This window comes from Camelus ferus, chromosome 2 (genome assembly GCF_009834535.1).
Source record: "Camelus ferus isolate YT-003-E chromosome 2, BCGSAC_Cfer_1.0, whole genome shotgun sequence".
NCBI lineage: Eukaryota > Metazoa > Chordata > Mammalia > Artiodactyla > Camelidae > Camelus > Camelus ferus.
In genome coordinates this window covers 98,623,765-98,647,914 of record NC_045697.1, presented here as the reverse complement: position 1 = coordinate 98,647,914, position 24,150 = coordinate 98,623,765, and the positions used below count along the sequence as shown (strand labels likewise).

General features: G+C 37.8%; 1 long non-coding RNA gene across 1 annotated transcript; it reads right to left on the bottom strand.

The window, feature by feature from the left end:
• Positions 1-1,667: 1,667 nt before the first annotated feature.
• Positions 1,668-23,651, bottom strand: LOC116658627. Its single transcript, XR_004313846.1, has 3 exons — positions 23,617-23,651; positions 19,884-19,890; positions 1,668-1,874 (listed from the first exon to the last, which is right to left on the bottom strand). It is a non-coding gene; the product is annotated as an uncharacterized LOC116658627 (long non-coding RNA).
• Positions 23,652-24,150: the final 499 nt, after the last annotated feature.

Sequence of the window (24,150 nt, the reverse complement as noted above, 5' to 3'; positions counted from 1 at the left end):
ATCTGGTACTGGAAAAGAATGAATGGAAGAAATATCTCAGATAGACTGGGCAGGAAGTGATGACTAACCAAGGATGGAAGCGGAGTGAGGGGGAAGGATACTCAAGACAAGATTCCTCTCTGAATGACTTACAAGTTAGAAATGTTTTCTTGTTGGTTTTCCCATGATTTTGCTGATACTCCTGTCTTGTGGAGTTGGAAGCTTTTCACTACCAAGGATATTCAAAACATTTTTCAGACCTGGGCTCAGATCTAACAGCCAGAGGGTGTGGCTACGTCAACTGGCACAAACTGATCATAACTCCTGGGAGACAAGCTCCTTGGCAAATTACTAAGTCTCTTAGTTTCAGTTTCCTTATCTATAATAACGGATAGAATCATACCTTAGTCATTAGGTGAAGTCAAAGGTGATGATAAAATTAATCCATAAAAAGTGTTTTCTAAATATAGCAAAATGTTGAATTACAATCTATATGTGAGTTCACTTACAATTCTTTCTCTTTTCCATGTCTTTGGAGAAATTCATAACGAAGTATTGGAAGAAAAGTGCTTTGAAAAATGAAAAGTACTGTTCAAATATAGACTGTCATTATTAAAAAGGATTCGAAGAACGTGCTGTCCTGAAAGTAGCTCAATAGTATTATTTTTGTTGTATGTTAAATACTGTACACCTTAAGCTATCAGAAAAATATAAAAGCTTTATTCACTTCAAAAATGTATTCAGTAAGCATTTGTTGAGTACATAGTATGTGGCAGTCTCTGTGTTAGGGCATACAAAAGTGAGCTGAACAAAGTCTGCTCACAGTTAAGTGGATGAGACATTGCATAAACAAAATATTTATAATTATCTAGTAATAAATACAGTATCATGACATGAACAAGGTACTGTGGAAACACAGAAGAGGAAGTAGTTAATTGCTGGGAGAAGTCAGGAGAGGCTTTTTGAACAAGGTGACTTCCAGGCAGAAAGGGCTGACAGGGGAGATCCACTGAGAACAGAAAGGGAAGGAGAGGAGGGATGTTCCGGGAACAGCAAGTACAAGTACCACACTTTGATAAGGCTAGAGTACAGGGTGCCCATAAAGAAGTGGCAGAAATGAGGCAGAAGCTGTGGGCAAGAACCAAAGCATCAAGGGTTTTCAAAGGAGTTTGCACTTTATCCTGAAGGTTCTGGGGAACCTCTGAAAGACAGGTTGGAAAGATCACCTGTCAGCAGTGTGGAGAGTGGATGGGAGGTGGGGGAAGAATAAGAACAGTGCCAGTGAAGAAGGGTACCTGCTGGTTCAGAATCTCGGGGGAGGGGCTGGTAGGCATGCTTGTTTAAAACAAACCAGGTGATGCTGATGCACGTCCCTCTCCCTCCCTCAACACTACCTCCCAAACAAATTGGGGCAGTGATAGTGGAAAAGAGACAGGTTTAAGAACTATAAAGGAGACAGAAGCCACAGGGTTGAGTGACAGATTAAATCTGGGGGTCAGGGAAGGGAGGGCAGAGTCTAGGTATGACTTGGGTGATTGGTAGATAATGGTAGCAAATAAGGAAATTGGGTGGAGATGCCTCTCTCAGGGAGGACTCTGAGTTCAGATCAGAACCTGTCATTGAGATGTGCCCGTGGAACACCCAGATGGAGTCAATTTGTAGGCAAATAAAACTAAAGACCTGGAGTTCATAACAGGGTCAGGGCCAAACATTTCAGAGAGTTTAGTAGTTGTGATTCAGGAAAACAGATGTAGGGCATGAGAAGGGCCATGTCCCAGGTCTTGGTTGAGCCCCTGGAACGTGCCCCGCCAAATGTGGGTCCTTGGCTTCACACAGGAAGAATTTAAGTGTGAGCCACCATTGAGTAAAGGTAGAGTTATTTAGAGAGATACATACTGCATAGAGTGTAAGGCAAGAGAAAGGCAAGAAAAGAGGTATGGGAATTGGGTACTCAGGTTAGACGGAGTGTGGGCCATCTCCAAAGAGGAGGGAGCGAAAAAGTCCACTAGGCGTAGTGTTGTCATGTTTTATGGTCTCAGTAGCTTCACATGCCTCCAAGTGGGACCATTCCAATTGCCCTGGGGAAAGGGCTGAGGTTACCAGGAATTAGGCCATCGCCCATTCTTTGGCCTTTTTCGGTTAGCCTTGGGACTGTCACGGCGCCTGTGGGCATGTTATTTGATTACGCTGTTACAACGAGCATATGATGAAGCTCAAGGTCACCTAGAAGTCAAACCTCTTAATTCTCAAGGCCAACTAGGAGGTGAGTCTTCCTCACCTTTTGGTGTTAAATTGCTGTCATTCCTTGAGTGGCTGTGCCCCGCCCCCTTCCATCCTGTCTCAGCTGGATCCATGGGTAATGAGATCAGCCACAAAATGTCCTTTAAGTAAGATAAGAAAAGTGTTAAGGATGAAATTCCTGTGAAACACACACCTTTAAGGATGGTTGGAAGGGAAGGAGACTTGAGACCTGGTCAGAGAAGGAGAACAGTGAGAGATTAGTATCTTCGAAATAAGGTAACAAGGCTGAAACAGTGATGAGTGCTCCTAAGAGGTCAAGGTCCTTTGGATTTGACAATTACAAGGTTGCTCTTTATGTGAATAGTAGCAGGTTGGTGAGATGGTGGTGGAAACCAGATTGCAGTTGTCAGTGGGCCTGGAAGGCAGGAGACCAATGAAAAAACAGTGGGATAAAGAGCCAGGTGAATGTTCTTTTCCTCTGAAAATTGGAGCAAACTGAAAATATAAATTGAGGAGAAGGAGCCAAGAAACAGAAGTTGTAGTTTTTCTCCTATTGAGACGTTCTGCTTAGCGCTGCTGTTTGCGCAGCAGTTCCACTAGTTCCTTTGTCTATTAAAGTCTGACTTCAGCTGTCTGAAGTGAAGCTGTATATACACACACATGTATGTTACCGAACAAAATTCATGTGTCTGGCGCACAGTGAGGGCAAATAAAGGAGTTTGGAGCAGAGAAAGGTTCATTGCAGGGCAGAGCAAGGACAGGTGGCTTGTGCTCAAAAAAACCTGAATGGTTTTCAGGGAAAAGTTTTTATAGACAAAATTTGGAGTGAGGGCTGCAGGGTGTGTGACTTTTTTCTGATTGATTGGTGGTGATGTCACAGGGCAGTGTCCAGGAATCTGTGCTCAGCCTGAAGTAACCATCCTCCATCTGGGTGGGAGCCTTAGTTGCTGCAGAAGAACTCAAAGATATCATTAAGTATATCCCTTGAGGAGGAACCAGGATCCTGCTTTAATAGCTACATTATCCTTTCTTGACTGCTCCTCCCTTGTCTCTGCATCCCCTCCCTTCCCTGATTAGCAACTGTGTGAATCTGCCCTTTGGAACTCAGGGAACGTCAAGGGGGCTGAAGGAAGCCCATTTCCTATGAACAAGAAATGGAGGACACAGAAAGGATTTGTACCAGGAAGGACCCCTCAGTGTCCTGCTCTGTTTCATTTACACACACACACACACACACACACACACACACACACACATATATATATATACACACATAATGTGGTCATGAGGGCAAGGGAAATCTCTCTCCCTCTTCTTATAAGGCTACCTACCAATCCTGTCGGATCAGAGCCCTACCCTTATGACCTCATTTAACTTTTTTTTAGGTTTTTTTGGGGGGAGAGGAGGTAATTAGGTTTATTTATTGTGGAGGCATTGGGGATTAAACCCAGGACCTCGTGCATGCTAATCATGTGCTCTACCACTAGAGCTATACCCTCTCTCCACACCTTAATTATCTTCTTGAAGACATTATCTCCGAATATAGTCATATTGGAGGTTAGGGCTTCACAATATGAGTTTGGGGTTGGGGTGGGGGGACACAATTCAGTCCACAGCACTGTCAAAGACCAGAACTATATCAGTCAAAGAGTAGTCAAAACAAAACAAAGTAATGAAGGTTCTATCACTATAAATTATTTTTCAGCTTTTAATACTTGAAGTGATATCATCTTTGCCATATTTAAAAATGCAGAAAAATTCCAATTGCTTTGACTGTATTTTTATAGTCATTAAAGATATTCATTCAAAAATCTATGTTAGACTCTTTTGGAGTTTTTTTCCTTCATTATATCCCTTTTCCCAAATGGTAACACTGTTCCATGTGTCTTTTCAGAGGATCAACAGGTGTCCTGGACCAGGAGAATGTGGCTCTCAGAACTCTTACTGGGACTGCAAAGGTATGATTGATCTGTGCCCTCAGGGGCTTTGTTCTAACACTCTTCACCACCATGGAGCTGGGGCCTTGTTTCTCACAAAGTCCTCCAGGCCACAACTGAGCTCGCTGGGGACACTAAGGCAGGCGCGTTCCTTCGAGATGGGGGCAGGGGAGCTACACTGAAGGGTGAATTTGGCTGGAAAGCTCCCCAGCACCATTCCAAACTCATAACTGCACTGCCACCTATGGTCCCTCCTTCCTTTCTTCCTCCCTTCCCTCTTTCTCATCCTGTTTCAGACCCTAGGATGCAGACCACTCTGCAGAATGATAGCTGTCTCAGCCTCCTGCAGGCAACTTCCCCAGTTTCTCGCGCCTTGCTCTAATAAATCTTGTGCGTGTATCAAATGCTAATTCCCAAATATCACTCATGAGATAAAACCGAATTTATTGCTCACCATTGAAAGGGGAGTTACACCTCAGAGAGCCTGTTCATGGTTCAAAGGGGGAAGAGCAAGGCCTGGTTTTATTGAGATTTTGAAGTTTGGTTTAAGGCAGGTCTATCAATGAGGGGATCTGGTATGAATTGTGATGCAGTTGTAATTTAGGATTGGTGGAAACAGCAAGGCAAGGAATATGAAGCCAGGAATCCAAAGAGTGTTAGTAGGAAAACTGTGGATGCTTTTTATTAAAGAGTTGATGATCTTTCAAACAAGTTCCTGTAATGAGCAATAAAGTTATTTGCCTGGGCAAGAGTCTCCTGCAATAGTAAAGTTATGCTAAAGAAGACTAAGGAACAGTAAGTCATGTTAATGTAGACTATAAACTATGAAAGTAGGTGGTTTCGGTTTTCATAGTTAATTACTTCTTGGTGTCTACTTTTTGGATGACACAGACTTACACAGGTACCAATTTAAAAGCAAATTAAAAAACCTTGTTTTCTTTGACATAGTAATGAACACTCAAACTCTTACAGTACTCCATGATGAAAAGTTACTTTTTTTTTGTATATATATTTATTGAAGTATAGTCAGTTTACAATGTTGTATCAATTTCTGGTGTACAGCATAATGTTTCAGTCATACATGAACATACATATATTCTTTTTTACCGTAAGTTACTTTAAGATATTGAAAATAGTTCTCTGTGTTATACAGTATAAACTTGTTTATCTATTTTATATATATTAGTATCTGCAAATCTCAAACTCTCAGTTTATCCCTTCTTATCCCCTTCATCCTCAGTAACCATAAATTTGTTTTCTATGTCTGTGAGTCTGTTTCTGTTTTGTAAATAAGTTCTTTTGTCTTTTTTTTTTTTTTTAAGATTCCACATATAAGTGATATCATATGGTGTTTTTCTTTCTCTTTCTGGCTTACTTCACTTAGAATGACAATCTCCGATTCATCTATGTTGCTACAAATGACTTTATTTTATTATTTTTTATGGCTGAGTAGTATTCCATTATGTAAATATACCACAATTTCTTTATCTAGTCATCTGTTGATAGACATTTAAGTTGTTTCATGTCTTGGCTATTGAAAATAGTGCTGCTATGAAAATTGGGGGGGTTCATGTATCTTTTCTTTCTTTCTTTCTTTTTTTTGATTTTTAAAACTTGTTTTATTTTGTTTTTCCACTCTTTATTATGTTTTTTTTTCACGTATCTTTTCAAATTAAAGTTCCCTCTGAACCCAGGAGTGGGATTGGTGGATCATATGGTAAGTCTATTTTTAGTCTTTTGAGGAATCTCCATACTGTTTTCCATAATGGCTGCATCAAACTAGATTCCCACCGGCAGAGTAAGAGGGGTCCCTTTTCTCCATACTCTGTCCAGCATTTATCATTCATGAACTTTTGAATGATGGCCATTCTGACTGTTGTGAGGTGATACCTTGTTGTAGTTTTGATTTGCATTTCTTTGATAATTAGTGATACTGACCATTTCTTCATGTGCGTATTGGCCATTTGTATGTCATCATTGGAGAATTGTTTGTTTAGGTCTTTTGCCTATTTTTGGATTGGGTTGTTTGTTTTTTAATTATTAAGTTGTGTAAGCTGTTTATATATTCTAGAAATTAAGCCCTTGTCAGTTTCATCTTTTGCAAATATTTTCTCCCGTTCCATAGGTAGGTTGTCTTTTTGTTTTGCTTATGGTTTCCTTTGCTGTGTGAAAGCTTATAAGCTTAATTAGGTCTCATTTGTTTATTTTTGCTTTTATTTCTATTGCCTGGGTAGACCGCCTTAGGAGAACATTGCTGAGATTTATGTCAGAGAATGTTTTGCCAATGTTTTCTTCTAAGAGGTTTATAGTGTCTTGTCTTCTGTTTAAGTCTTAATCCATTTTGGGTTTATTTTTATGTATGGTTGAGGGAGTGTTTTAACTTCATTAATTTACATGGAGCTGTCCAGTTATCCCAACACCATTTGCTGAACAGACTGTCTTTACTCCATTGTATGTTCTTGCCTCCTTTGTCAAAGATTAATTGATCAGATTTTGAAATACAAAACCAGTGTTTTATAATTGTACACTGTTTTAAAGTCTATTAAAACTGTCATTAAAAAAAAGATTAATTGACCAAAAGTTTATGAGTTTATTTCTGAGCTCTCTATTATGTTCCATTGATCCATATGTCTGTTTTTGTACCAAAACCATGCTGTTTTGATCACTGTAACTCTGTAGTATTGTCTGAAGTCTGGGAGGGTTATTCCTCCAGCTTCATTCTTTTTCTTCAGTGTTGCTTTGACAATTCTGGGTCTTTTGTGAAGGAGAAGTTACATTTTACTCTTTATTAGATTAATTTCTACATGGGCTCAAAGGGACCATTAGATTTCCTCTATATTCCTGAGTCATAACATTATCCAAAGGTATCTCATGGTCTTATTCATGAAAGTTCAGGCCCAGTGCTGCCAAATGAAATTATTATTGTTTCCTGCTTCCTATCTATGAACCAAATATACTTTTTCATGATTAAAATTAAAGCATAGCAATGTCAGGGAGAAATTTTCCTTTACCCTTCTAGGTTCTTCTGGCTGGTCTAAGAAGTAAATTGACATGAGATAGATGAACAGGAGAAAATCACACAAAAGTTTCATAACATGTATACACGGTGGAGACCCAGGAAAACCAAGAAACTTGCCAAAATGGTAGAAACCCTCACCTCTAATACCACTGTCAGCTAAAAACAAAAGAGACTGTTGAGGGTAATCGTTTGGGACTTCTAAAGGGAGGAAGGTAGTTCACATGGATATGGAAAAGCAAATGTTCGGTAAATGTTTGCTGGGCCATGCAGTGATAGTGGGACACAGAGTGAATTGTGGTCTCTAGGCCCTGCCTGGAGTGTCCTCCACCTCACCACACCTAGCCCATATTCTTTGCAGATCTCTCTGGTGATAGCTCTATTCCAACAGACCCTCTATCTAAATTCTTTAGGCAGCTAAGGGAGAGGTAAAAAGAAGGACTTTCGTTTCTTAAAAATAATCCTCATGCCAAAGAGATTTTGGGGTGGCAAATTTTGCTCTCATACAGCAATTAGCTCAGAATAAAAAGTATAGATCTTATTCCTTAAAAGATAAGTATATAAAGCAAAAGATTTCATGTTGTATTAAAAGAACATTTATTGTATTGTTGAAATCTTCAAAGCTTTAGGAAAAATGACAGTATAATTTATCAGTTAGAAATTGTCTTTAGCTGATAAGAAACCTGAAATAACAGTAGCTTAAAGCAAGATAGAGCTTTATTTTTTCTTATGTTATATAGCATAGAGGGCAGGCAGTCCAGGGTTGGTGTGATGTCTCCACATCACCAGAGATTCTGACTCCTTAAATCTTTCTGCTCTGTCATCCACTGAGCAGAGATTCCATCCTTAAGTTTACCTCATTGTATAAGACTGGGCTGTTGGAACCATCCTGTCTGCATTCTAGGCAGGAAGCAGAAGAAGGAAAGCAAGGGGCCACATCAGCTATCTGTTCCCATTTCAAAGAGCCTTTCTAAAAGGACTTTCAACAGTTTCCATATATATATATTTTATTAATCATCTGGCCATACCTGTCGGCAATACAGATTAGAAATGTGGTCTTCCAGCTGAATACACTGCTTTCAAGAAAACAAGAGAACCTGAAATTAGGCTGGCAACTAGCAGTTTCTCTTATATATAAGAACTAAGGAATTCAACTTTTATATCTGAAGTAGGCATGCGATAAATGATTCAAAGTTAAACTGTGTCAGGGTAAATAACACCAGGGAATGGGATGGACATAGGAACATATTCACTTGACAGTTTTGTTGTCACCTGCTGTTAAATCTTGCCATTGACATAATAATGATTAAAAACCAAACTTTTTCCTATTTCAGTTGTTCTTGAAACAAATATTTAAATGTCTCCCATATGCCAGGCACTGTTCAGATGCTTGAGATAGATCAGTAAACCAAGATTCCTGCCCTTATGGAGATTCTAGCAGGGGTATGTAGACAATGAACAGTAAGTCAGTACTTCAATGATGAAGACATAACATAAATTTCAGGTCTTAAACCACACTTTGTAGCACACTAGGTCTGTCTTAACTATCTTCTGTCAAATGACCAAACTAAAACCATTTAGTTAGATTTGATATCCTTTGTTCAAGGGAACATGGTCCATAGGTTGGGGGAGGACAGTGCTTCCTGAGCAGTGGAGAATTCTGCCCGAGGGACTTTGAACAAGTTTTCTAGAGCTTTCAAAAGAGCAAGTGGAAACAGGGCGTGATTGGCCAGGAGGTCAGGGATTTCCCTGTAAGACTGGCATGTCCTAGTTCCTGGGGTAAGGTGAGCTGGCCAAAGCCAAGTTGGAGGACAGTGATTGGTGTCTGTTAGGTTTCCTTGACAGGGAGGCGTTGTGGTAAGTGCAGACTAACTTAGGTTTAGATTAATGACATGTGGAGGGTCACTGGGGTGGCCTCCATTTTGTGGGTCCCAATATACCAATTGAATTTATCACTTCTCAACATACATATAAGTTGCTACAAGTTTTTGGAAACATGCAATGAAACGGTCATATCCTTTGGTTCATTAATTTCTTAGGAATCAGAATCTATCCAAGGAAATAATCCTAAATATCAGAATGCTTTCTGTAGAAAGAAATTAGTCCTTTCCCCTCGTTACTTAAAATTGGAGATAACAGGAAGCAGTCTGTCCGTGATAGGGTGAAATATACCATAACACCTCCATTGGCATTAAGTGACATTAAAACTACCTGCTGACATGGAGAGATGCTTATAATATAGTGTTAAGTGAAGAAAAACAATGATGCAAAATTATTGGAAGAAAATACTCCAAAATATTAATAGTGATTATCTTTGAAAGTTGGCTTTTTTTGCCCCCACTATTTGGATACATTTTTCTAATTTTCTCAATTGATCATCTATAAACTGGTTAAAAATTAGGAGTTAACACAACTAATAGAGACTGGATTTACTTGATTCTATTGTGGGTGCTAGGTAATTAACTTCTACAAATGCTAAACTCACAGTGATATGCTTCTGGGGTTTTAACTTTATATGCAAAGATCTGATAAAGGTTTTTAATAATTGGCCCTGAGAACCATTTGAGTAAATTGAAATCACATCAGATTTTGACTACTTGGCTCTGAAGAGTGAAGAGCTAAAAAGAACCAACACTGCTTCCATTGATGGGATTGAAGCTCTTTTAGTGTCACAAGGAAGCCTCTTTAGAGATCATCTGCTCAATCCTTTTTACTTACCAATAAGAAAAGGGAGACCCTTAGGGTTAGGTGGGTGATAACTAGGCAGGGATTGAGAGTTAGGTTTCCTGACTTTCCAGGAAACCAAGCCCCTAGAATCAAACCAGAGCCTTAGGATTCAAGATTCAACTACCCAGTGCAGGCTGTTAAAAACAAACAAACAAACAAACAAACAAACAATCTGAGAACATTAATGGAAAGAGGGAAAAGAGTGAAAAGTTGTCACGATATTTGGACAACATCTGCTTGAAAATATAAACAAAGAGGCTATCTAGGGTTTCCTTTTTTAACAACTTTATTGAGATATAATTCATATACCATACAATTTATTAAAAGTGAACAATTCAATGGTTTTGAAACAGTCAATTTTAAAACATTTTGATAACCCCAAGAAGGAATGCCATAGATATTAGCAGTCACTCTGTATTTCTCTGTAAATCCCACATCCCTAGGCAACCATGAATTTACTTTCCACCATAGGGGAGGAAGAAAATTTCCTCCAGCCTTCTTCTCTCTGGTCTAAGAATTAAATTGACATGACACAGATTAACAAGAATTAAATTAACATGACACAGAAAATCAAACAAAACTTAATAATACATATACATGGGAGAGACAGAAAAACTGAGTAACTCACCAAAAGCTTGAACATTTGTGTATAAGTTTTTGTGTAGACATAATGATGTCATTTCTCTCTGATATAAACCTAAGGGAGGAATTGCTGGGTCATATGGTAACTCTTGTGTTTAGCCTTTTGAGGGACTGTCAGACTGTTTTGCAAAGCAACTGCACCATTTTATTGATTGATTGATTGATTGATTGATTGATTGAAATTACCCAACTTATTAATTTACCTGCATTATTCCTTATACCAGACCATAAGCCCCAAAGCAGAGCTGGGTTAACGGCTATCTCCTCAGGCACTACACCTGACCTCTCTTGCCCCCAAATCCCAGAGTGCCGAAGGGGCAGGAGTCTTGGGATTACTTTAGTAAACATTTCCTACAAATACCTTTTAAAATTTCCATTAAAAGGGTAGGCAGCTGGCAACCCCAGTCCCTGCCAGTCTACCCACTGCACCATTTTATATTCCCACCAGCAATTAGGATGGTTCCCAGTTCTCCCCAAACTCACCAGCACTTGTTACTATCTGCTTATTTATAGCCATCCTAGCTAGTAGGTGCAAAGTGGTATCTCATTGTAATTTTGATTTGCATTTACTTTATGATTAATGATGTTTGGAGAAATGTTTATTCAGATGTTTTGTCCATTTAAAAAGATTGGATTACTTATCTTTTTATTACTGAGTTGTATATATTTGGATAGAAGCGTCTTATCAGATATATGATTTGCACATATTTTCCCCTATTCTGTGGATTTTCTTTTCCATTTCTAGATTTAAAACACAAAAGTTTTAAATTTTGATGAAATCAAGTATATTTATTTATTTATTTTTGTCACTTGTGCATTGGTGTCATATCTAAGAAACCATTGCCTAATTCAAGGTCATAAAGATTTACTCCTGTATTTTCTTCTAAGAGCTTTGTAATTTTAGCTCTTATATTTAGATCTATAATCCATTTTGAGTTAGTTTTTGTATATGGTGTTAGGTAAGGGTCCAACTTTAAACTGTCTTGGCACTCTTGCTGAAAATCATTTGACATGAATGTAAAGGTTTATTTCTGGACTCTCAAGTCTATTCTCTTGATTTAGATGTCTATCCTGATGCTAGTACCAGACTGTCTTGATTATGGTAGTTTTGTGATGAGTTTTGAAATTGGAAAGTGTCAGTCCTTTAAATTTGTTCTTCTTTTTCAAGTTTTATTGGCTATTTGAGGTCCCTTGAATTTCTATATGAATTTTAAGATCAACTTATCAATTTCTGCTAAAAAGCCAGCTGGGATTTCAGAAACATTTTGAATCTATAGATCTATTTAGGAAGGATTGCCATTTTAACAATATTAAATCTTCTGATCAATGAACATAGGATATCTTTCCATTTATTTAGGTATTCTTTAATTTCTTTCAACAATATTTTGTAGTTTTTAGAGTATAAGGACAGCTTGGTTTTGTAGAAAGAGCAATGGTCTTGGAATTAGTCGGGTCTGGATTTGAATCCCAATTTTATCATTCAAAGAAACTCAGTGACACTGGGAAAGTTACGTAATTTCACCAAACTGCTTTTTTCATCTGTATGATGGAGGCTGCCGTACCAATTTCACAATTGTTAGATGAAATACTGGAAATACCCTCATCGATAGACTCTACCTCATAGTAGGTGTTCAACAATATTAATTCCTTTGGGAAAATTCCTTTCAGTGTTACATCATCTCATGGTATATTTTCTAATTGATGTATGTCATTGTTTTGTTTTTATGTGGACTTGTTTTTAAACAGTAAGCTATTTACTCTTGTCCATTTTCTGCATGATGGTAGCCAGACCAATTTCCTAAAATACTATTTCCAATTATGTTATACTTCTGTTGCATAACCTGCATTTCAGCCTGTTACTTTCACTATAGAATCTAAACTTCCCTAAATTTCCAGGTCTCACCCTACCCAGTCAACATTCTATACTGGGTGGTCTTCTCTCTACAAAAATTGGAGCAGAGATTCTATGTTGTATAGCAGGGCAAAGAGAGTTGGAATGCCATTTGGGCTTTCTGTCACAGATATCTGTTCCTTCATCCCCATAATATGTGCCCAACAAAATCAGGTTTGGACAATGCAGGCAGCTGTGTAGTCAAGAACATTCTGTCCTCCAGGCTTCAGGTTGTACGGCTCTGTGGTTAAGCAGAGCTCCTCTCTATTGATAGTGAAGTAGTAAAATATAGACTGTTTTTGATATACAGACAGTTGACAGGATTGGAAATGTAGAATGTTAAAACCAAGAGTCCATTATTATGGGATTATATGAAACCATGTCTGTGAAAATATTGAAAATTATTAAGCACTATAGAATTTAAAGAATCTTTCATTCAATAAAACAAAGAATCAAACAAACCAATAGTCCAAAGCCAATCATTCAAAATGGAAATAAATAAGCAAAGAAACTATTACACTGTAATTATGATTATAAACATTATGTTTATAATCCTTTTGCCTAGAGTTATCAGTCTCCAGCTGACAGCCAAAGCCTTCCATGGCAACCAAATCTCTGGTGTCCATCTGTGAAACTCATAACAATAAAAAATAGAAGCAAATTAAAATTTAAAAACCTACAAGATACCAATTGGTTTAATGACCATATGGATTCCACACCTCCCTGAAAGTGTTTTGTGGGGATAAAAAACCAGTTAAAAAGTTTTTCCTTGGATATCTTTCTGAAACTAGTGCACTGGGCTTAGAGGCAGGTGTGAGTATTTCAGCACAACCTAAAGACTTTACAGGCCTTAGATCCTCTTCTTAATGGACTCTTGTCTAATCACAGTCCTCCCACTCAGAGCTCCTAATTAACTGGCCTACGGTTTGTCCTGAGCACGTACCCAGGTCTTTTTCCCCCCCTTGGTTTGTTTTTCAACGTACCCAGCTCTGAATCTTGTCCAACAAAGTTTTTACCAACCTAAAACAATTGTCATAATGTTTTTGCATACATTTATTTCTGGCTTCTTTCCCAGTTAAGGAAATGTGTTCCCCAGTTCAGTCCTCACCTATGGAGCTATGTGTCATAAATTCTAAGATAAAAGTTTTGTTTTCCTCTTAACATTTTAACACCTTAGAAATTGAGATGTTCTCTCAAATGCAATAAAATTCAGTATTTATATTCATCAGATGTGTAAATGATAACCAATCCTTCCCTAACCCTTTTTTTGGGGATCTGCTTTTCTTCACCTGATACTAAGGAACCCATGATTTCTCTGCCCTATGCTAAATTCTCGTTGTGTGAGTTGGGCCTGACCAGCCTGAGCTGTGTTAGTAACGGGAACATCATGGAACCAACGTCCCAGGTCCCAAAGGATATAAGTTCTTTGAATTTTAGTATATTCTTAGACATTTTTTTCCTGGTGTCTAAATATTCTGTCCTCCAGTGTACAAATGCAAAGGCCCCAATCTTACTTTTTTGTTTGGCTTAAATATCATCTGTTTATAAGAGATCAAGCTGTAAGATAAGTACATTTCCCATGTCTAATATTTCAGATGCCGTCTCTACTTTTTCTCCATCCAGTGCTGTGTGTCAGCACTTAGGCAGACTAAAGAACCTGATACTTTGTTGACATTAGAGAGTCAATCTCTGAACTACTTGCTCATGTAAATAATAACCAAGTTATCTTATTATAATCAAATTTTGGTGTGCCCTGATAAGCTATCTGTATCTGTACCTTAAAAAAAAGGAAATAGAATGGGGAGGGTAATAGCTTAGTGGTAGAGCTCATGCCTAGTATGCGTGAGGTCCTGGGTTCAATCCCTAGTACGTTCCTTTAAAAAATAAAAGGGAAATATGTTCTTTGTGTGTATCTAAATCTTTTACTCATTTGCATATCCATTCATCAGATGTCTGGAACCAATATGATAGTCCTCTAAATTGTATTCTTAAACTTTTCATTAGCTGGTATAATAATTATAGAGAGCAATCACCAAAATTGGGAATAATTCTACCAAAGCTTTATTTAAAATTGAACAACAACCTTCAAACTGACATGTAATAGGATCTTACCAGACGCATGAAGCTCCACTATGAAAAGATCCACCCTTGAAAGATCTATCTGCAGGAAACTGCCTGGAAGTTTAGCATTAAAGGAACTGCTAGATTGTAAATGTAATCATAAGTAAAGACTGTGTGCCTTCAGGGCCACGTAGAATTATTTACATCAGAATTGAGACCCTTCCTTGCAAATGAGCAGATATCCTTAAACCTGTGTGAACTGACTGGGAAATTGTATTTTGTAGCATAATATTACTACATAGGCACTCTACTCAAATGGGATCACCAGCCACTTTCAAACTTTTAAAAGCATCAGAACATTTCCATTAAAACTCAAGGTTTTGTTGTTGTTGTTACTGTTTTTGTGAAATTAGTAGGCAATCTGTAGTATCCATACTATGTAAGAAGTGAGTACTGTTGGGGTCTAGAAGGCTATCAGTTCTAAGTGGAGTGAACTCTGCAATCGGTGATAAGGCCAGAAAACAGCAATGAATAGAGTCAACATATGACAAGGAGCAGGAGAATGCAGCAGAGACAGTTCAGGGCAGGGAGGGGCTTCTCAGGCTTTGCTTAGTCTATAGAGACTAATGTCTTACAAAACTTTCAATTCTCCTGTTTCATCATAAAAATCAGTGCAATTTGGCCTTCTGTGCCATAACATATCTGTTTGTTTTATTTTTTAATTTTTAAAATTTTAATATTTTTCAGTGTTTGTTTTAAATAAACTTGTTTTACTCCTAAATCCTGGCGTGAAATGTGTATCGCATAGAAGATGTGCTATATTTATTGTGTGGCTTCAAAGAATGTCCTGCCACATTGCCAAGGGTCAGACTCTTGTGCTGAGAGTGAGCCAGGTTAGTACTGAGTACTGGAAAGTACACAGCTTTGGAATGAGATAGAGCAGAGGTGAAATTCCAGCTCTGATGTGTAGAAGCTGCATGAATTTGAACAAGTTATTTAACCAGTCTGAGCTTCAGTTTCCTCAACTGTAGAATGGTTTTAACCACACCTGTCTGAGAATGGCTAGGCATTTTCCTTTTCTTCTTGAGCAACAGCACCCTGAGTTTTAGTGGGGCTTGGTATCACCAGTTAAAAGATGCTATTTTCTAGCCTTCTTTGCTCAAAGGTAGGGCCATATGACTAAATTTGGGTTTACAGTGTGTAAAAGGAAGCTTTATTTGGTACTTCTGAAGATTCGCCTTAAAAGAGAAGTGTGTACCCTTTTTTGTAATTCTCTGTATGTTTCCTGGAATGTGGTTGTGATGACTGGAATTCTGGAAACCATTTAGAATCATGAGAATGAAGGTTAGATCCTTGTTGAAAGAGAGACTTGAAAGGAGACTGGTATATCACCCCAGAACTGCCCACCTCTGGTCATTTTTTACATGAGAGAAAATGAACTTCTATCAAAAAAAAAAAACCACAATAGGAGGGATAAAGAACTCCTTTATAGCCAGCTGAACCTAACAGATTCTAATGGATTTTAATAACAGATTATAACCTAACAGATATTATATATATATATACACACACACACACATATATATATAAAATGTACATTATATATAACATAGATTTATAATATAGTATTAGTACATTACATTAATCAAAGAAGATAAAGTATCTAGTCCAGGCAGAATCTGGAACTGAATAAATATAGCTTCTGCAAAGTAACACAAAATAAAAGATGAAGTTAAGTGTGGTCCTAAGAATACCTATTTCCAGAGGACATCATCTGTCTAGAGCAAAAAACCAAAGAAAGTTGTAATTCAGTCAATTGTATGATAACTATTGTAATGTGAAGGCATGATGATCCGTTAACCAAAGGAAAGTCTATAATGGATAGAACCAAAGAATAAAAATTGTTATATATTACCTGTTGAGGTGATTGTGTTATATTAGCTACATAGAAATACACCCAGAGTGGACAAAGAGGTTCACCTAGCCACCACAGCTTGATGACATGATTCTTACAACCATGTTATTCCTTTTTGTTATAAAGCTTTATTTTTTATATACTTTCAAATGTATAGAAAAAAATTGCAAGAATAGTACAAAGAACTCTCATGTAACTTCTACCCAAATTCACCAATTAACATTTTCCCCATTTACTTTATTGCTGGCTGTTTTTAAAATGAACTATTTGAGAGTAAGTCATAGACATTGTGCTCTATTTCTCTTAATTACTCTGTGTGTATTTCCTGAGAACAATGACGTTGTCTGTCGTACATAACCACCAGTTTAACTTTGGTACAGCACTGTTGTCTGATCCACAGATACTAAAATTTTGCCAGTTGTCCCAATAACATCCCTTATAACTATGTATTTTTTCCCAGTCCAGGATTCAATCCAGGATCATGCGTTGCATTTAGTTGCTGAGTCTTTCTAGTCTGCTTTAATCTGAAACCTTAACCTTTCTTTGGTTTTCATGACTTAAAACTTTTGAAGAGTATAAACAAGATACGTGGAATGACCCTCAATTTGGACTTGTCTAATGTTTCATGATTAAACTCAGGTTGTTCATTTTTTGACAGGACTACTGTAGAAGTGATATTGTTTCTTTTTCAGTGCTTGGTATCAAGAGACTCATGATGCCAGTTTGTTTTATTTTTGGTGATATTAACTTTGACCCCTTAGTTAAGGTGGTATCCACCAAGAAGCTGTTTAATGGTACATACGGAAATTTTCTTTATAAAAAGAGTGAATGCTTTTCTGCTTTCCCTTTCTCCATCCTGCTTCCTGGAATATGGATAGAAACTGTAAAATTACTATTTTTCTCTTTTTAAGTAATAAATGGAGACGTACTTTCAGACTATGTTAATATCATGTCCTTCATGAAACTTTCACCTACTGGTTTAACATCCATTGATGATTTTGGCCTAAGTCAATTATTACTATAATTGTTGGAAAATAATAAATTTCTGACTCCACTCCGTCATTCTGTCTACATTAATAAATTAGCATTCTGATTTAAGGAAGAGCTTTTCTTTTCCCTCACTTATGGAGGTATGTATGCCAGTGGAGGAATATATGGACTAATGGATCCTTATTTTATTCTAATAGGTTAAAATCCATTACTATTATAATTAACTTCCATGATTAAACTGTAGCATATTTGGCCACCGGTAGCCCCTTCGAGTTAGGTCTTGTGTCCTTTTGACACATTCCCATGATTTTAGAGGGTCTCATTATTATTTTCTGGTGCAAAAAGATGTTCTAGGCTCATTTTTGTGCTTTCCCCGCCCAACCATGAAAGCAGTCATTTCTTTAAAGAAGCCTGGTTCTTTTTTGTGGGGGATGGTTTTATTTCTTTTTCAAAGATTTGTTTTTGGAATGATTAATACATTCATGTCATAAAAATTTTTTAGGAGAGTGTGAAAGGGTCAGTGTCAAATTAATCTCTGTCCCTCCCTTGTCCTCTTACTCACACGTGCAGTCCCCCTCCCTAGAGACAATCTCTGTTACCAGTTTCTTCTGTTTGCCTCCAAATACTCCACATGTGAATAAGCAAATACACATACCCACACATTTTGTACACATTATGTTGCCAAATCCAAACTTGTTTTGCTCGCTGCACGGCAAGCCAATAAATCGGGAGATGAGGTATTGGGGCAAGGAATAGCGACTTTATTCAGAAAGCCAGCAGACCGAGAGGATGGCAGACTAATGTCTTGGAGAACCATCCTGCTCTAGTCAGAATACAGGATCCTTTTATACAAAAAATACGGGAGGGGGAGGGAAAATGAGGGAGGGGGTGTGTTTGATTGTTGTAATCTTCTTGCTGCAGGCATTCTTTGTTCTTGCAGCCATCCCTGTGGGCCAGGTCATGGTGTCCCTGTAAACCTACAGCAAAACAAAGGTTGTTCTCAACTGTAATTACTCTGCATCTTGTTTTTATTAATGTATCTTGGAGGTCTTTTTTGTATTTTGTCCTAATGATATTGTTTCCATCCTACTTTCTTGATCCATGATCATTGTTTCTTTTATTTTTAATTGAAATATAGTAGATTTACAATGTTGTTTTAATTTCTGGTGTACAGCATAGTGATTCCGTTGTACATGTCCATATATATATATATTCCTTTTCATTATAGGCTATTACGAGGTATTGAATATAGTTCCTTGTGCTATACAGTAGATCCTTTTTGTTTATCTATTTTATATATAGTAATGTCTAAAAATCCCTTTTATATTTTTTGATGGTTTCAGGTTTAGTCCAGACTCCTTAAGTTTCTCACAATCCAATGACTTCAAACTTTGCCTTTATTTGTTATTGTACAGTTCTATGAGTCTTGGCAAATATATATACCACCACAATACAAATGAGACTATTTCCAACACTCTGAAAACTTCCCTTGTGCTCCTTCCTAATAAATCCTCCCCAAATCATGGCCACTACTCAGGTAACTATCAATCTCCTATCTACTATTATACATTAGATTTGCTTTTGCTACAGTTTGATATAAATGGAATATACAATATGTACTCCTCAGAATGCTTTTGTGATTCATGTGTGTTGTTACGTGTCTATTAATGCCCTCCATGTTATTACCGATTAGTATTCCATATACAATTTACATATCCATTCACCTGTTGTTGGACATTTAGATTGTGTTGTAGGGGAGCAAAATTTGCTGCTCCAAAATGTCCCTTTGGCATGCAAATTATTTCCAAATGAAAACAATCAAAGTTCATAAACACTCAGAAAGATTCTTTGACCTTCCCCCTAACTGCTTGAAGACTTTAGATAGAGTGTCTATTCCCAGAATAAAGCTGTCACTAGAGAGATCTGCCAAAAATATGGGCTAGGTGTGGTGGGGTGGAGGACACTACAGGCAGGGCCTAGATACCAGAATCCACGCTGTGTCCCACTGTCTCTGCATGGCCCAGCAAACATTTATTTGTCAAACATTTGATTTTCCATCTCCGTGTGAATTGTCTTCCTCTCCTTTGAAGTCCCAAACCACTAGCCCAACATCTTTTGTCTTTAGCTGACAGTGGTATTTGAGGTGAGGGTTTCTATCATTTTGGCAAGTTACTCAGTTGTCCTGGGTTTCCCCCATGTATACATGTTATTAAACTTTTGTGTGATTTTTTCCTGTTTATCTGTCTCATGTCAATTTAATTCTTAGATCAGCCAGAAGAACCTAGAAGGGTAGAGGGAAATTTCTTCCTCCACGACAATATGCTGCTTTGATTTTTAAGAATAAAGTGCTGTGGACATTCACGTGCTAGTCTTTGTGTGGACATACGTTTTCATTTCCTTTGGATAAATGCCTAGGACTAGAATGGCTGAATTGGATGGTAAATGCACTGTTATATAAAAAACAAACAAACAAACAAACAAAACTGCCATACTGTTTTTCAAGTGTCTGTTACCCAGGAAGACAGAGAACCTCACTCTGTTAAGTATAGGAGAACAGAATTTGCCACCCCAAAATGTGTCTCTGGAATATTATTTTAAACTGGTTATTTTCTAAGTAATAGCAGACATGGGAGAAAAACTGAAAACCAAGTAGGAGTTACCCTTTCTTATGTGTTGGAAAAAAATTCTGCCCTTAAGGAAACAAAAGTCCTTCTAGGAGGAGCTGGCATTTCTCTCCCTGTGCCTTCCAGATGTACCTGGTCTTCTCCAGGAACTCTTATCTGGGCCATCTCTTTAAAATGCAGATTTCAGGAAAGGAGAAAGTTCATTTGGAATGTGGCTTGTCAAAGACAAGCAAATCTTAAGTGTCTTCTGCACAAATATTAGTGGAAAGGGTTTTAGCCATTTGAACAGGTGACTGATTTGTTCTATCTGCTGAATACCCAATTTGAGTCCAACTTCTTTTATCACTGGTAGGTTTTATATTATTTTACCTGATTCATTGAATTTTGGAATGGGAGCTATGGGGTCTGTTTACATCTGTTCATATTTTTGTGCATGTCTACGTATGATACTGTAGATGTGTGGTATTTTCTACCTCCTGTTGGTATTGCCAAAATTAATTTATAAATGAGCTGTGTTTAACTGGCTTAAAGAAAATTAAGTGCTTATATAAATTCTCAGAAATATAATAGGCATTAACCCAAATTTTTTTTCTCAATTCATGTGATCTAGGATTAATACTTGTAAGTAAAAATAAGTTTAAGCTCATTGATTTAATCAAATAGGTTTATCTTTAGCATTATCATCATTAAATGTATAACTTTTATTCTATCTAGTTTACCGAAAGTCAAATAAGTTCATGTTATTTGGTACAAAATTTGTCAAAAAGAAAAGTTACTTGGTATAATAAAATTTTCATAAGTAAATAAATGTAAATGGGATGAGAGTCTTTAGGTGAACTCTTTAAGAATAATTATTGTTGTGGGACATATTGGGGTGGCCTGTTGGTGAGCCAGTGACTTGTGGGTTGGTAAAAGAATTTACCAGAGGTAAAGTATAGGAACAGAAAGGAGTTTATTAGGGTTCACCATCATAGACAACAGTGGGCCACACAGACAAGAGATGCCTGTGTGAGCACTGGGATGGAAATACAGGGTCTTTTATTAGGGGGAGGAGTTGGTGGTCACAGTGGGTTGGGGGCTGTGTGGTTAGCTCATGCACAAGTTCTGATTGGTTATAGATGGAGGTAAGAAGTTTAGGGCCCAGGAAGGGCAATGGGGTTTATGACTTTTATAAGGTGGGCTGAAATGAGTCACCCTGATCTATCATGAGATTAAACATTACCTAGGGCTACCAGGTGGTTATGGCAAACCTGCCCAGTAAAGAATATACTCTATCTTTTGAGGAACCACCAGCATCTGAGAGCCCAGGAATGGGGGTCTTTGGACTTTAAGGACATCAGTTGGCCCCACAATAATGTTTTATGGTATGTGTGTTTTGGGGAGGAAGAAATTGTCCTCTATCCTTCTAGGTTCTTCTGGCTGATCTAAGAATTAAATTGATATGAAGCAGTTGGAAAGGAGAAAATCACACAAAAGTTTAATAACGTGTGTATAGGAGAGAGACCTGGGAAAACTGAGTAACTTGCCAAGACAGCTAAAGCCCTCACCTTAAATAGCATCCTCAGCTAAAGAAAAAGAGAATGTTGAGTACTGTCAGTTAAGGGAGGCTACCAGGAAAAGCACAGCAAACAAGGGTGATTATGAAGCCAACTGTCATTGATAAGACTGTTAATGATAAGTGTTTCTAGAGATTTGGCCATCCTCCTCTTCCAGGTACAGAGAGGGAGACATCCTTACATGTGGAGATTTCCCTTACAGAGATAAGTGTTTCTTACAAAAGGGAAATTCCTACTAGGTTTTTCAGAGCCCTTCCCATGTCTACTGTATCTCAGAAAATAACCAGCCTAAAACAATCAAAATGCCAAAGAGACATGTTGTAGAGTGGCAAATTCTTCTCCCCTACATCTGTCCCAGAAAGAATTCAGAGACAAGACGTAGTGGTTAAAAAAGGTAAAGTGAGGATTTATTAAGGGATGGACAGTACACTCTCAGGGGAGAGCGGGCAGGCTCAGGTGAGCGGCTGCCCTGAGTTTCTTTGGCAAGTTAGTTACATAGGGTGTAAAAATGAATGGGCAGAATATTCACTGGGGAGGGAAGGGCTTGGGGTCGTATTCCCTGATTATCATCCCAACTCCACCTTCCCAAAGGGAGGAGGGATTTTTGTCCTCATTTAGTCTGGATGGGAAGTGTCATGGCTTCGGTGCATGATGGGTACTTCTGATCTGCAAGGCTAATTTTATTGAAATGAGGGCATAATGAGCAAAAGGTTACATACAGACACTGGAAATTCCTGCCTTTTCTCACCTTTTTTTGTTGGTCTCCAGGCCAAAAGACGTGGCCCTTTATCTCCCAAAGGTTCCTGCTTTTCTTTCTCTGCCCAGGGACCCCTGGTGCTTAAATGATGTGTGGTTTCCTGCATTTGGCCTGTGCCCCTCCTTTCTGCCCAATTCCTGCCATTTGTTCTGTGTCCCCCTTTTTCTGCTCATATCTAGCTATCTGCCTGCTCTAACACATCTACTTAAAAATATTTTCTCCATATCTTTTTAACTCAAAACTTTGGAGTTTTACTAAGTTAAGCTAAATGATGGGAGTCCATTGACTGTCTAGGTCATTTCCAAATAAGGTAAAATACTTAAAGATGAAACATTAATTGCTAAACAAGTCTGTTTACCTACTTTAGTCTTATTACTGAAAAACTAAAAACGTTTAGGTTTATTAAATACATATCACGTATCACATTGAAAAAAGAAATTATGTTATAAGGGAATATATGTTTCTAGAAATCATAATTTTGGCAATCAAATACTGATATAACAAACATTTCACAATTGCTTAATTCTTCATTTTCAGTATAAATTAAGGTTTCTAAGATTAAGAATTCTAATTAATATATGTAATTGGAGATACTAAAATTAATAAGGAAAATATTTTCATAGTCAAGGGGAAAAAAAGCATAAAGAATGAAAATGCATTTTGTTAAGAGAAAAAGTAATTTCTAAAGAGATTTAAGAGAGAGAGAGAGCAAGTATAGGACAAAATCTGAATGTAAAAATTATAGGTTTGTAAGAAAAGGAACCTTGAGAAAAGAGTTTTTTGTGTGGTATGGTCTGAACTGGCTAAGATTAGAATGAATTTAATTGAGTTAATGAATTCTAATATTAAAGGTAAGCTTTTCACAACAGATTGTAAAATTTCTTTGCCTTTAAGTAATCTGTTGTAACTTTCTATATTTACCTTTGAAGTCTTTTAAAGTCACATTGGTTAAATGGATAAGTATTATTTCACAGTTACCTATGATCCTTTTTGACCAAATGTTTTAAGATCTTTGACAAACTTTCCCAAGTCAAAATTTAAGTAAATTCTTTTGACCTCTAGGGAACTTGAGGCCATTTCAGAGGGCCCTGAAACATCGCAGAGATGTTAATTATGATACAAGAAAAACGAATGTGGGGTGAGAAGAGGGCCGTGCCCCAGGTCTCAGTTGAGTCCCTGGAATGTGCCACACCAAGTGTGGGTCCTTGGTTTCATGCAGGAAAAAATTCGAGACACAGCCACAGTTGAGTAAAGATAGATTTATTTAGAGAGATACGTACTACATAGAGTATAGGCTGTTTCAGAAGGTGAGAGAAAGACAACGAGGTGTGGGGGCTGGGTGCTCAGGTTAAAGTGGATACACCATAGACAGAGTGTGGGCTGTCTCTGAAGAGGAGGTAGCTAGAGAGGCCGCAAGGCGCCATGTTGCCAGGTTTTATGGGCTCGGTAGCTTCTCATGCCAAGTGGGAGGACCATTCCAACTACCCCGGGAAAGGGGCTGGGATTCCTAGGAATTGGACCACTGCCAACTGTTTGACCTTTAGGGGCAGCCTCGTAGCTGTCATGGCACCTGTGAGAGTGTCATTTACCGTGCTAATATATTGCAGTAAGCATATAATGAAGCTCCAGGTCTACTAGAAGTCAAATCTCCTGCCATGTGAGCCTCAAGGCCCACTGGGAGATGAATCTTCCACCATTCTGGTGTTAATTGCTGTGCCACTCCTTGAATGCTTGTGACCTGCCCCCTTCCCTCCTGTCTCAATTAGGCTTACTTGGATATTAAATTACATGAGAAACATTGTCAAATAAGTGAT